Source organism: Mustela nivalis, assembly GCF_964662115.1.
Source record: "Mustela nivalis genome assembly, contig: HAP1_SCAFFOLD_2009, whole genome shotgun sequence".
Classification (NCBI taxonomy): domain Eukaryota; kingdom Metazoa; phylum Chordata; class Mammalia; order Carnivora; family Mustelidae; genus Mustela; species Mustela nivalis.
Window position 1 is genome coordinate 15,947 of NW_028134655.1, and position 17,692 is coordinate 33,638.

A 17,692-nucleotide genomic window follows, 5' to 3' on the forward strand; every position below is an offset into this window, starting at 1 on the left:
TTAAACTTAATAGGAACTAGCAAGGGGTTTGACTGCTGAGGGCTTTAGCCAACAGGCCAACGTTGTGTCTAGAGGGATTAAGGATTCCAGTCACCAGCAATGTCAAGAAAGTTCTCATCAGAGGTGGGTATAGGAACTTCCAGGTAGAAGTAACACAGGAAGTCAAGCACATGGAAGCATCATTATTCAAGTTGTCCAGTATTTCCCTTGGACTTGGTTTGTGGTGGACGTGGCTGGCTGGTTGCCGTGTAACTCAATATCTATTCTATTTGTCTTCCTCATAATAGAGCCCAAATGTTGTCAGGGGCCACAAAGTACTCAGGTCAAAACATTCACTTTCCAGGATGCCCAGCGTGGCTCGGTTGGTTAAGCATCTGCCTTCGGCTCAGGTAATAAACCCAGGGCCCTGGGATCGAGTCCTGAGAGCCTGCTTCTCCCGGGTCCTGGCTCAGTAGGGAGTCTGCTTCTCCTTCTGCCCCTCCACCTGCTTTTTTTTTTTCTTCTCTCTATCAAGTAAATAAATAAAATCTTTGAAAAAAATTCATTTCCTCAAACTCTCTTAAGACAGAGGTGGCACTGTTACTCAGTATTGGACAGTAGGTTGAAAGCAAAGAGTCTTGTGGGAGACACTTGCTGAAATTATTCTTTTCTTGATAAAATAAGAAGGACAGACTCAGCTGACTTGTGCCTTTAGCCCTTCATCTCTCAACCTGCCTGGGAACAGATTTGACGTCCATGGCTGGAAAAAAGCCATCTCGTAACCACAAAGACGAAAACCAAACATTGAGGATGATAGAGCAGGTCATCCTTGATGACGTAGGGCAGATTCAGAGGTCTGAGGCTGCTGCCTCCTCTGGAGTTCCGGTTACAAAGCTAAGCTGCTGTAATCATTTCTATGGTCAAAGGTAACCCTGGCCAATTCTGGATCCTCCAACAAAAACTCTGGAGTTGAGGAAACAGAGGGCTGTCAAGATTCTGGATGGATCATGAGAACTCTGGACAAGTGGGCTGTGATGGGGCAGAGCAGGGAAGTCTGAAAAATGGACTGAGAACCTCCAGAAGCCAGAGAGGCTGCACCTGGGAATCATGGGTCTGTTTGTAGAGCAGGCTCCTCCAGGAAACAAAAGGTGGGAGGCTCCTAGCATGGTACAAAATAGGGTGGGAGAAGGTGTCACTCTTCCCAGGATCAGCTGCTTTCTGGTCCTCAGTTACGTGGGCTAGATTCATTTTCCCAGATTCTTGGTGAGGCCATTGTGATGAAATCTGCACACCATTTCCTTCGCTCCTCTGCTAGGACTCTACCAGAGCTTCGGGCCCCATTTGCATCCAGCTGCCCATGGGTATCAGTAGCTGTTGGACTTAGCAGAGTCAATAAGTAGCCTGGGGTTGGGTACAGAGAGCAAGAGGGAAAGAATTGCCCTTTCCAGTCATCTGCCTCCTAGAAGGGCGTGCCATCTCCTGCTTCCTTCTGTTATTTTTACTAATTAAAAAAGAAAGAAAGAAAGAGAAACAAAACTCCATCGTCAAGGAAAGGTGAGTAAAAAAAGATAAATAAATAAATAAATGCTAGCTGGAAGAGTTTCTTTTTTTTTAATTTTTTTTTTTTAAACTTACTCAGAAGAATGCATTATCTGTTAGTAAGTAGTGTAAGCAATTATCTTTAGCGTGGAACTGGTATATTTTAGGCAATCCTACTGAAATGGTGTAAACAACATTTCCTGTGTCAAAAGCAGGGATCCAAGTCTGTTTTAGAATGGTCCTAATCTCCATCTATTATAATTTCCACCAATAACTTGTCTTTTTATATATGCTGGCATCTGTGTGAAAGACAGCATCCCACATTGACCAAGTCTCCATCTGGTGACAGGCGGGGGAACAGGAACGTAGACTGTCACTTTATGCAGATGGATTTCTATTAATACAAACAAGTGACCCTAAAAGAGAAATTGGCTAGCTCCAGCATAACTTTAAGAAGATTGTTCTGAATTTCCTGAAAGCAGGTTATTTCTAAATACATGGTGTTGCCTTTTAAACACAGATCAGGCATTTTGTCCTTCTAAGAGCTGGTTTTACAAAATGGGCTTGCTGTTCTGAGCCCATTTGCTTGGGGAGGGTGTGGAAGGAAAAAGATTGCAATGAAAGGAAAAGAGAGGGTCTCTTGTGGGAACAGCCCCAAGTTGTCCTGATCACTGGAGAGGACAGGGTGTGGGGGTGAGGGGCACAAAGGGGAAGGGGAGTGGTTTAATTCATGATGACTGTTGGCCAGCCCTCTTTTCTCCTTCCTTACCATGAGAATATGTAGCTTTCAGATATCCTCAGTGCATCCATTGGGTAAATTTACATTCTGAACCTACACCTAAACCTTTACCAAAGGAGTCTGCTTTCGGGAATCACTAGAAACTCCTTCATTGGCTTCTTCCTCCTCAGTGATCCACCACTGGCCAGCCATGGCAAACAGGGCACCAACTGGGCCATGGAGAGATTCACCAGAATAATAACTCCTAGTTGCAAGTAACCCAGTGGCCTATCAATAGAGATTGAGTGATGTTAGATCCGTGCAGCACAATACTAAGATGCAGTGAAAAATAATATTTTGGAAGAGTTTTTTTCAAACTGGCTATTTCAGTACTACTTTCCCCTCAAAGTTTGGCTCTACTATTCTATACTTAATACATTTCTTTAAATTGACTCAAGTTTTAAAGCACATATTCCCACCCATCCTTATCCTAAATGATGGTATCTATGACATGCATTTGATGCGCTGATTATATTTTTCAGCACCCAGTAACCTAAACAGGGAAGTATTAAAATAACAAAATGTTCAACTGAGTCTTAGCTAAAATCAGCCTGAGTAACCCCAGTGTGACTCTTCCTACCTTTTGGGAAAACCCTGCGTTAGAAAACTATATGGTGTTCCTGGAGCAAAGGCTATGCTGTTACTTGAAAGAAGCAAACTGCGTGGTCAAAAGTTTGTGAAAATAATGTGAGTGTGTTTGTGTGCGTGTGCATGTGTGTATGACAAAGGTACATATGTATCCTCCCCATGTTAATAGTGGTTAGCTCTATTGGTCTCAGATTGACTTATGATTTTTTTGTTTTGTTTTGTTTTCTCACAAGTGCCACCTTGATTTAAAAGTGATGACTAACTCATTTTTTAAACTTTATTGAGACATAATTTATGTACTATAAAGTTCATCTTTTTAAGTATAAAATTTGATTTTTTTTTGCATACCCACAGAGTTGTATACTATCAACAAAACCTAGTATTAAGACATTCCATTATCCCAAAAGGAAACTCTGTACACATTACAGCCACTCTCCCATTATCCCCTATACCCAGACCCTGGCAATCACTAATCTACTTTCTGACTTGTGGATTTGCCTTTTCTGGAAATAACATAGAAATAGAATCAGACAATGTATAGACTTTTGTGACTAGCTTCTTTCATTTCAAGTTCATCTATATTGTACCATGTAGTAATACTTGTATTCTTCTTGTTGTAGAATAGCATTCCACTGCCTGAATATCTCACATTGTTATTTATCCATTCATTAGTTGGTAGACACTTTTTTTTTATTATTTCTACATTTTGGCTATTAAAATAATTCTTCTGTGAACATTTGTGTGCACGTTTACATGGACATGTATTTTCAATTTTCGTGGGTCTATACCCAGGAGTAGAATTGCTGAACTACAAAATAACTCTATGTTTAACAGTTTAAGGAACTACCAAACTGCTTTCCAAAGTGGCTGCATCATTTAAAAGTCCCACCAGCAGTGTATGAGGGTTCCAATATCTCCACAACCTCCCCAACATCTGTTACTTATCTGTCATTTTTATATTGGCCATCCTAGGGGATGTGAAATGGTATTGCATTATGGTTTTGATATATGTTTCCCAGATGACTAAGGATGTTGAGCATCTTTTCATGTGTTTACTAGCCATTTGTACAGGCTTTGCTTTATTGCACTTTACAGATACCACATTTTTTACAAGTTGAAGGTTTGTGGCCATCTTGCAGCAAGCAAGCCTGTCAGTGACATTTTTTTCCTGGATCATTTGCTCATTTCATGTTTCTCTGTCACATTTTGGTAATTCTTGCTTTATTTCAGTGGTCCAGAACTGAACCCACCATATATCCTAAGAAGGCATATATGTTCTTTTAGGAGAAATGTCTATTCAGATCTTTTGACCTTTTTTTCAATTAGGTTATTTGTCTTTTTATTAATGAGTTATAGAAGTTCTTTATATAGTCTATATACAAATCACTTTCAGATACATGCTTTCAAATATTTTCTCCCATTTCATTTTCTTGATAGTGTTGTTTGAAGCACCAAAGTTTTAAATTTTGATTAAGTTCCATTATATTTTATTTTGTTGCTTGTGCTTTAGATGTTGTATCTAAGAGTTCATTGACTAATCTAAGGTCATAAAATGTATGCCTATGTTTTCTTCAAGGAGTTTTATATTTAGGTCTACAATCCATTTTGTGTTAATATTTGTATACTGTTTGAGCAGAGTTAAATTTCCTTCTTTTTCATGGATATCCAGTTGTCCAATCACCATTTGTTGAAAAGACTGTTTTTCCCCTATTAAGGGGGATCTTGGCGCCATCATCAAAAATCAGGTGATCACAAATTCACAAATATAAGAGTTTAATTCTATACTCTCAATGCTACTCCATTGATCTGTATGTCTAAACTCACACAAGTACCTCGCCATCTTGATTATTGTAGCTTTGTATTAAATTTTGAAATTGGGAAAAACTTTGTTTTTCTTTCTCAAGACTCTTTTGGCTAGTTTGGGTTTCTTAAATTTCCATCTGAATTCTGGGTTCAGTTTATTTCTTTCTGCCCAACAAAAGGCAGCTAGGATTCTAATACAGGTCACAATGAATTTGTAGATCAGTTTGGGGGAGTAGTATCACCTTAATAATACTAAGTCTTCTGATCCATGAACATGGGATTTTTTTCCATTTAGTTAGATTTCCTTTAATTTCTTTCAACAATGCCTTTTAGTCTTCAGTATATAAGCTTACACTTCTTTTGTTGAATTTATTCCTAGGTATTTTTTTATGTTATTATTATAAGTGGATTCAAATTTTTACCTTTCTCTTTATCTTTTCCTAAATCTTAAAATAATTTCTACTGATAACCTGATACTCTTATAAGGAGAAAGAATATGAAAAAAGTTTCAGCTTCATGAAGAGTTGAGAATCAGGACTATGTATTTTTCTGAGGATTTTTTTTTTTTAATGTCTGAATTTGTGTTGTAGTTTGATTCGAATAATTCATGCAGTCCCTAATAGAGCTTGAGAAATTAGCTTCATCTTAACTGCATGTTTAACACATTGTAAAGATGCAAAGTACAAGTGTATTACTTGCAACATACCAGATTTTAGGCTCATTATTTAATGAAAATGAAAGATGTTTTGTTGGAAGTAAGATCAGTAAACCCTCGCTTTATAACCTTTAGTCTATAAAGCAAGTCAAACCACTTCATGGTCCTACGGAGCAGAGGGGAAAGGGGGATGAGGATCTCAGTGAGAAGAAAAAAAATACCTGTTTTCTTGGTCCAAATTTTCAATGCAGCTGACCCAACAGAGAAATTAGCTGAATCATCTGCCCATGCCCAGATCTCACTCCATGCTGTAAATTGATTTTCCCTTGCAGGTTTATTACATTGTAGCTTTAAATCAGCTCCCATCAGCTAACTGAATCACCAGGCCCCTTAGAGACCTCCACTGGAAATCTCAACCAAAGACTTGAGTTTATGGCTTCAACCTGTCCTTCACAGTATTAACGGATGGTTGATTGGTTGATTGGTTGGTTGGTTGGTTGGTTGGTTGGTTGGTTTTAAATCAAATAGAACTTGCTCACATTAGTGACGGGGACATTTCTTTTGAACTGTTAGCTGTTTTAGTGAATATGGGGCTTGTTTTGTTTTTGTAGTGGCTACAGGGTGTCAGGTCATCTGTAACAGATCTAAAAGATGCCCGGATCACAGAGATGGTCTCCTGAGGAAGGCTGATACCTCCACATCTAAAATCATAGCTCTTGGCAAGAAAAATTACAAGCCAAAATGTTCTGCAAGGAGAACAAGAGTCCAGCTGCAGCTGTCGCTCAGATGAGCCCTTGGGAAAATAGTCTATAACCTAGGACTATCGGCCTTTACCTTACCAGAAAGTGTACACTGAAACTCAAAATTTTCTCTATATATTTTGTAGCATCATCCACGCCTCTCAGTAAGCCCATGTCATGGACTGAGAAAGAAGTATATGTGCATTCACTTCCAGAAAGCACCTATCAATAATAGCATTCCATCAGATTTTATTTTAGAAACAAATCTATGGTCCTCAGCCTCAGAGAGACAAGAACACAGTTGATAATGGTATTCGAATCCTCTTAACAACTTCCAGCCTTTCAAACAGAAACCTGGGTAAATTGAATCTCTTCTTGCAAAACCTAGACTTCAAAAGTCCTGTATACCAATTTCTCTATCCTCTTTTCTCAACATGAAAAGGAACAAGAAAGAACTGAAGATGCAGTCCATTCCTGGGGTATCTCTAAGATAAAACAGCTAAGGTGTCCTGAAACTCCTCTCTATAAAAGACCTATTCCTTTCTTTCACAACCAGAACCAGCCCAGAATTGTGCAGCCCTTCAAGGACTCAGATGCTGTGCACATCCAAATAACACTAATCTCACCTCTCAAGAGAGGAAATTGAGTCAAGGAGTCCAGGTAAGAAAGGTCAGGGTCTTCTACAGGCCCTCCTGGGGATGAGCAAGAGGCTATCACACTGAAAGCAAACCGAATAAAAGTGTCAAGGTGTTAGCCAATATTCTCCTCATGAGGTAGAATCCTGTGTGATAACATTTTCATCAGTACAAACTCTCGGGCAAATTGTTCTGTTCCTCTCTCCCTGGGAAGCTTAACCCAAACCCTCAGCCAATTTTTTTTCTCAGCAGTCACAGAACACTCTCTTGCCCTGCATCTGTATGATTTCTTTGCAAGACCTTCCTTCTGCAGATAGACTGATAGGTCCACATTCTTCCCTTTACTGCTATGCCTGGCTCTGAGAAGCTAGGCTTAGCCAACTACAGGTCAGCAACTAGACAGCCATTTAAGGTTAAGTCCTCAAAGAGAAATACTGTCTTTTTTTTTTTTTTTTTTTCCTGACAGTGACAGGGTCTAAGAAAGTGCCTTCAGATGACGAATCATCTTGTTCTTAAATGAGGCAAAATAGAAAAGCAAACATATAATAGACTTTATAATGTTTCTTTTAGACTTTAATGTCACCCGTTTACAGAATGCACCATGTTTCAGAATATCCTTCTTCATGTGAATCTTCATTTCTGCCTTGCATTCTCAAGCTTCAAGGCCAAGGAAGTCTAGTGGAAGCAAAGCCTCTGGCTGGATTGATTTTTACTGTCATTAGAAGGTTATCTAGGTGAACAGAATTCATTTTATTCAGATAGCGAGAATGGACTCCACATCTTAGTCCCGCTTCCTGATGGGATCAGCCTGGCCTATCATTATATATCAATCCTTGCCCCTAATGGGCACACAGATTCCTTTAATGTATGGAATCCCTTTGACAGTTTTCAGCATACACTAGCTGACTGAACACTTGTTGGGAGATTGAATGACAGGTTTAGCAATGGTTCTTTAAAATTTCATCTACAGAAAACAAGAAGAGTGAAGATTCATCCCTCTTGATCATTTCACCAGACATGTCTGCATGAATCCACAAAGGCTAAATGAATTGCATCATGACTCACTGATGGCAAATTGTGTGAACATGGGATAGACTTCACTTATATTTCTTGTCAAGAGGGATTATCAATGACTATTAAGTAATCTTTACATTTTTGCTTTTCTCTATTTTCATTTCCCCCCTCTATTTTCAAAATAAGTATTTTAAATTGGATTAAAAGACATTAAATTGGATTAAAAGAACATTTCCCCTTAAACTTACCCTAACCACAAAGGCAGGTGCTTATTAATAGTTAAAAATGTTAATTGAATGAATCCATAGAACAAAAATGGAGAATCAGGGGGTATAATGCTAAGTAAAAATAAATAACTTAAAATTGGGGTTATAATATTGCTACAAATATATAAAAATTGAATACATATATGGACAGCTTTAAAAGACAACAGACAAATGAAAACATTGATTTTGTTATGGGATCAAATTGAAGGAATTTCCTATCTTGTCATATCTAACACTAATTACAACAAAACAACACTAAAATTGGATGAATCTGATCATACACGAAACTACGTATGTGAGACTATGAAATTAGAAAGCTAATAATATTACAGGAGTTAATCAAAAGATTTGAATCATGGTCTCAAGGTATCTACCTCAGTTCACCTAGTCAAAAATGACAAATAAACTATAGATAAACCCTTCTTGACTGCCCTCTTTGGATAATCCTATATTTCAGTTCAATAAAGACGTATTTATTTATTTATTGATTTGATTTCTGAGTGAGAGTGAGAGAGAGAGAGAGAGAGAGAGAGAATCTAAGGCAGACTTCCCACTGAGTACAGAGCCAGAGGCAGGGTTTGATCTCACAACCCTGAAATTATAACCTGAGCCAAAACCAAGAGTCAGACACTCAGCTGACTGGGCTACCCAGGTACTCCTAACAAAGACTTTTAAGAAGGAAAAGGTAAAAACTGGCAAGGTTAAAAACAAAAACATCCTTTTCCAAAACTGGATTACATAAACCTCAAAGTGACTATTAAGTTGAACTATCAGGGCCAACAATAAGGAAATAGGAAGAGTGGCCCCCTCTGATGTGACCCCTGCTAAAAGGGTATAGGAGCATCAGACTTGCCTTCATGAATTCTTTCTCTTGTCCTTAAATCCCTGGACTTGAAACTCATGATCTCTTAAAATTTTATGGCTCCTAGTTTTAACTCTAGAGAAAATATGCATTTTAAGCATCTGCTCCATCATCTAAAGCTGAGAAAACTCCCACAAATATAGTCAGACTTGCTGTGTCCCCATGTTAATTTAGTGGCCCCCAATTTTTGGTGTCCTTGGCCGTATCCTTGGCAGACCATCTCACAATGGTCTCTTCTCTCTTTTTAGTACTATTATTTTTTGCTTTTATTGGAATTATACTGAAATAATTATAGGTTTACATGCAATTCTGAGAGATGATAGAGTCTTCGTACAATTGGCTCAGTTTCCTCCAATGGTAACATTTTATAAAATTATAGTGTAACAGCACAACTAGGATATTGACTTTGAGACAATCCGCTGATATAATCCAGATTGTGTGTAACCGTGTGTGTGTGTGTGTGTGTGTGTGTGTGTCAAGTTTTTTTTTTAATTAACATATAATGTATTATTTGCCCCAGGGGTACAGGTCTGTGAATCATTAGGCTTACACATTTCACAGCACTCACCAGAGCACATACCTTCCCCAATGCCCATAACCCAACCACACTCTCCCTACCGTCCTCCCCCTGGCAACCCTCAGTTTGTTTTGTGACATTAAGATACTCTTACAGTTTGTCTCCCTCCTAATCCCATCTTGTTTCATTTTTTCCTTCCCTATCCCTCATACTTCCCACTGTGCCTCTCAAATGCCTCATATCAGGGAGATCATATGATAATTGTCTTTCTCTGATTGACTTATTTCACTCAGCGTAATACCCTCTAATGCCATCTATGTCATTGCAAATGGCAAGATTTCATTTCTTTTGATGGCTGCATAGTATTCCCTTGTGTGTGTGTGTGTGTGTGTGTGTGTCTCCCATCTTCTTTATCCATTCATCTGTTGATGGACATCTAGGTTCTTTCCATAGCTTGGCTATTGTGGACATTGCTGCTATGAACATTCGGGTACATGTGCCCCTTTGGATCACTACGTTTGTAGCTTTATGGTAAATACCCTGCAGTGCAATTGCTGGGTCATAGGGTAGCTCTATTTTCGACTTTTTGAGGAACCTCCATGCTGTTTTCCAGAGTGGCTGCACCAGCTTGCATTCCCACCAACAGTGTAGGAGGGTTCCCTTTTCTCTGCATCCTCACTAATATCTGTCATTTCCTGACTTGTTAATTATAGCCGTTCTGACTGGTGTGAAGTGGTATCTCATTGTGGTTTTGATTTGTATTTCCCTGATGCCAAGTGATGTGGAGCACTTTTTCATGTGTCTGTTTGCCACCTGGATGTCTTCTTTGCAGAAATGTCTGTTCGTGTCCTCTGCCCATTTCTTGATTGGACTGTTTGTTCTTTGGGTGTTGGGTTTGATAAGTTCTTTATAGATTTTGGATACTAGCCCTTTATCTATCTGATACACCATTTGTGAATATCTTCTCCCATTCTGTCAGTTGTCTTTTGGTTTTGTTGACTGTTTCCTTTGCTCTGCAAAAGATTTTGATCTTGATGAAGTCCCAGTAGTTGATTTTTGCCCTTGCTTCCCTTGTCTTTGGCAATGTTTCTAGGAAGAAGTTGCTGTGGCTGAGGTCAAAGAGGTTGCTGCCTGTGTTCTCTTCAAGGATTTTGATGGATTCCTCTCTCACATTGAGGTCTTTCATCCATTTTGAGTCTATTTTTGTGTGTGGTGTAAGGAAATTATCCAGTTTCATTTTTCTGCATGTGGCTGTCCAATTTTCCCAACACCATTTGTTGAAGAGACTGTCTTTTTTCCACTGGACTTTCTTTTCTGTTTTGTCGAGGATTAGTTGACCATAGAGTTGAGGGTCCATTTCTGGGTCCATTTTTCTATTCCTTTCTATTGATCTATGTGTCTGTTTTTGTGCCAGTACCATACTGTCTTGCTGATGGCAGCTTTGTAATAGAGCTTGAAGTCTGGAATTGTGATGCCGCCAACTTTGGTTTTCTTTTTCAACATTCCTCTTGCTATTTGGGGTCTTTTCTGGCTCCATATAAATTTTAGGATTATTTGTTCCATTTCCTTGAAAAACATCGATGGTATTTTGACAGGGATTGCATTAAATGTGTAGATTGCTTTAGGTAGCATAGACATTTTCACAATGTTTGTTCTTCCAATCCATGAGCATGGAACATTTTTCCATTTCCTCAATTTTTCATGAATACTTTATAGGTTTCTGAGTACAGATTCTTTGCCTTTGGTTAGGTTTATTCCTAGGTATCTTATGGTTTTAGGTGCAATTGTAAATGGGATCGACTCCTTAATTTCTATTTCTTCTGTCTTGTTGTTGGTGTATAGAAACGCAACTGATTTCTGAGCATTGATTTTATATCCTGAACATTTACTGAATTCCTGTACAAGTTCTAGCAGATTTGGAGTGGAGTTTCTGGGTTTTCCACATATAGTATCATATCATCTGCAAAGAGTTAGAGTTTGACTTCTTCTTTGCTGATTTGGATGCATTTAATTTATTTTTGTTGTCTGATTGCTAAGGCTAGGACTTCTAGTACTATGTTGAATAGCAGTGGTGATAATGGACATCCTGCCATGTTCCTGACCTTAGCAGAAAAGCTCTCAGTTTTTCTCCATTGAGAATGATATTCACTGTGGGTTTTCATAGATGGCTTTGATGATATTGAGGTATGTACCCTCTATCCTGACACTTTGAAGAGTTTTGATCAGGAAAGGATGTTGTACTTTGTCAAATGCTTTTTCAGCATCTATTGAGAGTATCATATCGTTCTTATTCTTTCTTTTATTAATGTATTGTATCACATTGATTGATTTGCAGATGTTGAACCAAACTTGCAGCCCTAGAATAAATTCCACTTAGCTGTGGTGAATAATCCTTTTAATGTACTGTTGAATCCTATGGGCTAGTATTTTGGTGAGAATTTTCGCATCTGTGTTCATCAAGGATATTAGTTGGCAATTCTCTTTGTTGATGGGGTCTTTGTCTGGTTTGGGAACCAAGGTAATGCTGGTCTCATAAAATGAGTTTGGAAGTTTCCTTCCATTTCTATTTTTTGTAACAGTTTCAGGAGAATAGGTATTAATTTTTCCTTAAATGTTTGGTAGAATTCCCCCTGGGAAGCCATCTGGCCCTGGACTCTTGTTTGTTGGGAGATTTTGGATGACTGCTTCAATCTTCTTACTGGTAATGGGTCTATTCAGGTTTTCTGTTTTTTCCTGGTTCAGTTTTGGTAGTTTATACATCTCTAGGAATGCATCCATTTCTTCCAGATTGTCAAATTTACTGGCATATAGCTGCATATAATTGTTTGTATTTCTTTGGTGTTGGTTATGATTTCTCCTCTTTCATTCATGATTTTATTTATTTGGGTCCTTTCTCTTTTCTTTTTGATAAGTGTGGCTAGGGGTTTATCTATCTTATTCTTTCAAAGAACCAGCTCCTAAAAAACAAAACAAAACAAAAACTAGCTCCTAGTTTCCTTGATTTACTCTACTGTTCTTTTTGTTTCTATTTCATTAGTTTCTGCTCTAATCTTTATTATTTCTCTTTTGCTGGGTTTAGGCTTTATTTGCTGTTCTTTCTCCAGCTCCTTTAGGTATAGGGTTAGGTTGTGTATTTGAGACCTTTCTTGTTTCTTGAGAAAGACTTGTATCATTATATACTTTCTTCTCAGGACTGTCTTTGCTGTGTCCCACAGATTTTGAACAGTTGTGTTTTCATTATCTTTTGTTTCCATAAATCTTTTCAATTCTCTTTTAATTTCCTGATTGAACCATTCATCCTTTAGTAGGATGCTCTTTAGTCTCCATTTATTTGGGTTCTTTCCAACTTTACTCTTGTGATTGAGCGCTAGCTTCAGAGCATTGTGGTCTGAAAATATGCAGAAAATGATTCCAATCTTTGGTACTGGTTGAGACATGATTTGTGACCCAGGATGTGATCTATTCTGGAGAATATTCCATGTACACCACAGAAGAATATGTATTCTGGTGCTTTGGAAGGCAGCTATGCTCACCACTATACCACCAATGCTATTCTGTTGCTTTGGGATGAAATGTTCTGAATAGATCTGTGGTGTTCATCTGGTCCAATGTGTCACTTAAGGCTTTTATTTCCTTGTTGATCTTTTGCTTGGAGATTGGTCCATTTCAGTGAGGGGGGTGTTAAAGTCCCCTACTGTTATTGTATTATCATCAATGTGTTTCTTTGATTTTGTTATTAATTGTTTTATATAGTTAGCTGCTCCCATGTTAGGGGCATAAGTATTTAAAATTGTTAGATCTTCTTGTTGGAAAGGCCCTTTGAGTATGACATAGTGTCCTTCCTCATATATTATTATAGTCTTTGGCTTAAAATCTAATTTATCTGATATAAGGATTGCCACCCCAGCTTTCTTTTGATGCCCATTTAGCATGGTAAATTGTTTTCCACCCCCTCACTTTAAATTTGGAGGTGTTTGGGTGTTTAAAATGAGTTTCTTGTACATAGCATATTGATGGGTTTTGGTTTTTTATCCATTATGATAGCCTGTGTCTTTTGATTGGGGCATTGAGCCCATTTACATTCAAGGTAACTATTGAGAGATATGAATTTAGTGCCATCATATTGCCTGTAAGGTGACTATTACTGTATATTGTCTCTGTCCCTTTCTGCTCTACTACTTTTAAGCTCTCTCTTTGCTTAGAGGACCACTTTCAATATTTCCTGTAGGGCTGATTTGGTGTTTGCAAATTCTTTTAGATTTTGTTTGTCCTGGAAGCTTTTTTATCTCTCCTTCTATTTTCAATGATAGCCTAGCTGGATATAGTATTCTTGGCTGCATGTTTTTCTCAACTAGTGCTCTGAATATATCATGCCAGTTCTTTCTGGCCTGCCAGGTCTCTGTGGATAACTTTACTGCCAAACTAATATTTTTACCATTGTATGTTGCAGACTTCTTGTCTGGAGCTGCTTTCAGGATTTTCTTTGTTGGTAAGACTTGTAAGTTTTACTATTAAATGATGGGGTGTGGACCCATTTTTATTGATTTCAAGGGGGGTTCTCTGTGTCTCCTGGATTTTGATGCTTGTTCCCTTTGCCATATTAAAGAAATTCTCTACTATAATTCTCTCCAATATACCTTCTGCCCTCCTCTCTCTTTCTTCTTCTGAAATCCCAATTATTCTAATATTGTTTCATCTTATGGTATCACTTATCTCTTGAAATCTCCCTTCGTAGTCCAGCAGTTGTTTGTCTCTCTTGTCTCTTTTGCTCAGCTTCTTTATTCTTCATCATTTGGTCTTCTATATCACTAATTCTCTCTTCTGCCTCATTTATCCCAGCAGTAAGAGCCTCCATTTTTTACTGCACCTCATTAAAAGCTTTTTTGATTTCAGCTTGGTTAGATTTAAGTTCTTTTATTTCTCCAGAAAAGGGATTTTATTTCTCCAGACAGGGTTTCTCTAAAACCTTCCTTGTCTTTTTTGAGCCTAGCTAGCACCTTGAGAATCATCATTCTGAACTCTAGATCTGACATATTCCCAACGTCCGTATTGATTAGGTCCCTAGCCTTTGGTACTGCCTCTTGTTCTTTTTTTGTGTGTGTGTGGTGACTTTTTACTGCCCTGTCATTTTATCCAGATAAGAATATATGAACAAGAGAATAAAATACTAAAAAGGTGCCAAAGACCCCAGAAAAATGTATGCTTACCAATCAGAAGAGACCCCCAAATTGGGGGGAGAAGAAAGGGAGTAAAAAAAAAAATTTTTTTTAATTTTTAAGTATACATATGTATATATATACTTTAAAAATTTATATATGTGTGTGTGTGTGTGTGTGTGTGTGTGTGTGTATTAGACTGGTGAATAGAACAGAGCCACCCACTTGATACTTGATTTTGGGTGTATTTTGGTCTCTTAGAAGAAACTACCTCCCAAAATTTTAAAGAAAGAAAAATTATATATATACAAAAATAATGGTAAACATGGTTAATGGATGGAATATGACTATAAAGATAAAAAAATTTTTTTAAAAGTTCTAAAAAAGGAATTGATAAGGTAAGTTGGTTGGAAAAGAAAGAAAAAGAAAGTGGAGAGAGTTTGCTGAGGCTAGAGACTAGAACAAAGCCCTGTGCTAGATTTAGGGTATATTTATCCCCCCCCTCAAAAAAAAAAATATATATATACATACAAAAAATAAAGTTAGATATAATTTATGTTAGCTACAAAAATAAAGTTAGGTACAATGAAGGATATAATATGAGTATAATAATGAAGGCTCAAAAATATTTTTTTAGAAAGGTATTGTTACAATAAACTAGTTAAAAAACATTAAAAGTTTTTTTTTTTTAAATATTTTATTTATTTATTTGTCAGAGAGAGAGCAAGCGAGAGCGAGCACAGGCAGACAGAGTGAAAGGTAGAGTCAGAGGAAGAAGCAGGCTCCCTGTGGAGCAAGGAGCCCGATGTGGGACTCGATCCGAGGACGCTGGGATCATGACCTGAGCCGAAGGCAGCTGCTTAACCAACTGAGCCACCCAGGCATCCCAAAAACATTAAAAGTTTTAAAATTTTTAAAAACTTTAAAAGTTTTTAAATTTTTCCTCAAAGCTTAAAAAAATTAGAATAAGAAAAAAGTAAAATTTAAAAAATTTAATTAACTTTGCAAGACTAAAGAATCATGGGGAGAAAGCCAAGAATTCCATGCTTTGCTTTCCCCTTCTCTGGAATTCCACTGCTCTCCTTGACCAGTAAGCTTGGTCTTGGCTTGATGTTTTTGCTGATCTTCTGGGGAGGGGCCTGTTGTAGTGATTCTCAAATGTCTCTGCAGGAGGCAGAATTGCACCACCCTTGCCAGGGGCTGGGCTAAGCCATCTGCTCGTCTTGGCTATCTGGAGGTTTTGTTCACTGAATGCTTTCCATAGAGCTCTCGAGGACAGGAATGAAGATGGCGGTCGCCCAGTCTCCCACCCAGAGGAGGTGAGAGCTCGGGCCCTGCTCCTCAGTGTGCCCTCAGAGAAAATCTATCAGTCCCTCCTGTCTCCCTGGTCTCCCGCCACGCTCCGAGCTCACCCAGCCTGTGACTGAGCATTTCTATCTCTGGCCCACGGTCCGCTTGAAGTCTCCAAACCCAGCAGATTCCTGCCACGTGTTCCAGGGCTGCTTCTCCTGGAGGAGGAATGTAAGTCTCCTGAGATCTGCCACTTGTGGGGCTTCTGCTCAAAGAGCAGTGACCCAATTGTGTCACAGATCATAGTTTAAGGGAACCCCAAGCTGAGAGCTCACTCCTCAGCTCCATCTCTGCTGCTGGCTTCCCTGCTCTGATACCTGGCAACTCTGCCACACTCAGACACCTCTGATCCTTCTGTGACCCTGTGGTACCTGAGACCACACTGTCCCTGCTAGAGCTCCACCCCCGCTTAGCCTCTGGATCGCCATCCCTCAGTGGGGCAGACTTCTAAAAGTTCGTGTTTTGTGCTCCATTGCTCCACCACTTGCCGGGAGCCAGTCCCTCCCTCCGCAGTCTGTCTCCCTGTAGCTTTGGATTCACTTCTCTGCAAGTCCTACCTTTCAGAAAGTAGACGATTTTCTGTTTCTAGAATTGCTGCTCTTCTTCTCTTCGATCTCCTATTGGGTTTGTATGTGTTTGGAATGGTTTGATAACTATCTAGCTGAACTCCTGGGACCTGATGTCTTCTCAGTCTGCTACTCCTCCACCATCTTGACTCTCCATTTGTCAAGTTTTATACCATTTTTTGGATGGCCTCCAGTTTTTGCCAAGTTACTTCCCCTAATGTTCTCTTCAGTCATAGTGCATTCAGAATATTTTCAAAGTGAAATCCACACAACAATTAATCTGGAATGTTCTGCATCTGCCCCAAATTGGAGACTCATTGGTTTATGATTCATCTGTTCAATGGTCCACATCTACTTTCTTTTTAGCATTACAGGGAATGAATTTTCTTGGACTTAGATGAATGTGAGTCATCTTTGGGTTAATCTGTTCCATCTGGGTATAGATTCCAACTTCTTCATGGTTTATTCATTCATTCAAAAAATATTTACTGGTTGAATACAGAGTCCTCAAAGTAGTGTCTGAGGAGCTTGGTGTACAGTGGGAAACAACAACCAGGATCTCTTCTCTCAGAAGACTTATGATCTAGGCATCCCAGATCATGCCAACTATGAACTTCTAGAATCAAGGAGTTAGGGATTAGCTGAAAGGGTGGATGTGCTTTTTAAAAGTTCAATGCAATTTCCTCATTTGTCTTAACAAATAAATGACCTTCATCTGGCTTCCCTGGGAATCCATCTCCCTAAAGAAAGAAGAGAATATATTACAAGTGGGATTCAAAGAGAAATACTGTGGGAACATTCAGTTTCTGACATCTCAAGGGGTTACATAGCATAAGCCAAGCAACCTAAACCATTATCTTGAAAGAAGATTTCTCAAATTCTTATCCTTTAGTGTGGTACCAGCCAAGCTTGAAAAACCTAGTCCATACAGTTCATCTAAGTGGAGAGAGGATCCTTTCCAACCAGAAGCTTGATGTAGAATGACACAACTGGGAAAGACTTGGGGGAAAGAAAAAAACAAACAAACAAACAAGGAGAAACAAATAAAAAGAGTTGCACTTATACCACACATTCAGGTTATAGTGTGAGTGAAAATTGCTATCAAGCTACCTGAACATTAAAGAAACAAAAACTATAATCACCAAAGATATTAGAACTGTATCCAAAGTTCAAACAACAAAATCCTTAGCCTCAGCCTGACTTATTCAGAATCTTGAAATATATCTTGGGGATAACTCTTCAGG

At 38.5% G+C, this 17,692-nt stretch overlaps 1 long non-coding RNA gene across 3 annotated transcripts in view; it reads left to right on the forward strand.

The window, feature by feature from the left end:
• The first annotated feature begins 330 nt into the window (after positions 1–330).
• The window catches only part of LOC309858199, a 56,111-nt gene continuing 38,749 nt past the window's right edge, over positions 331–17,692 (forward strand). For 2 of the 3 annotated variants that reach the window (XR_014308093.1, XR_014308094.1), the window contains exons 1-2: positions 331–389; positions 1,295–1,533. This is a non-coding gene — a long non-coding RNA (uncharacterized lncRNA). Of the gene's footprint in view, positions 390–1,294; positions 1,534–6,638; positions 6,743–17,692 lie in introns of all 3 variants that reach the window. The other variant, XR_014308092.1, reaches the window with a different exon arrangement.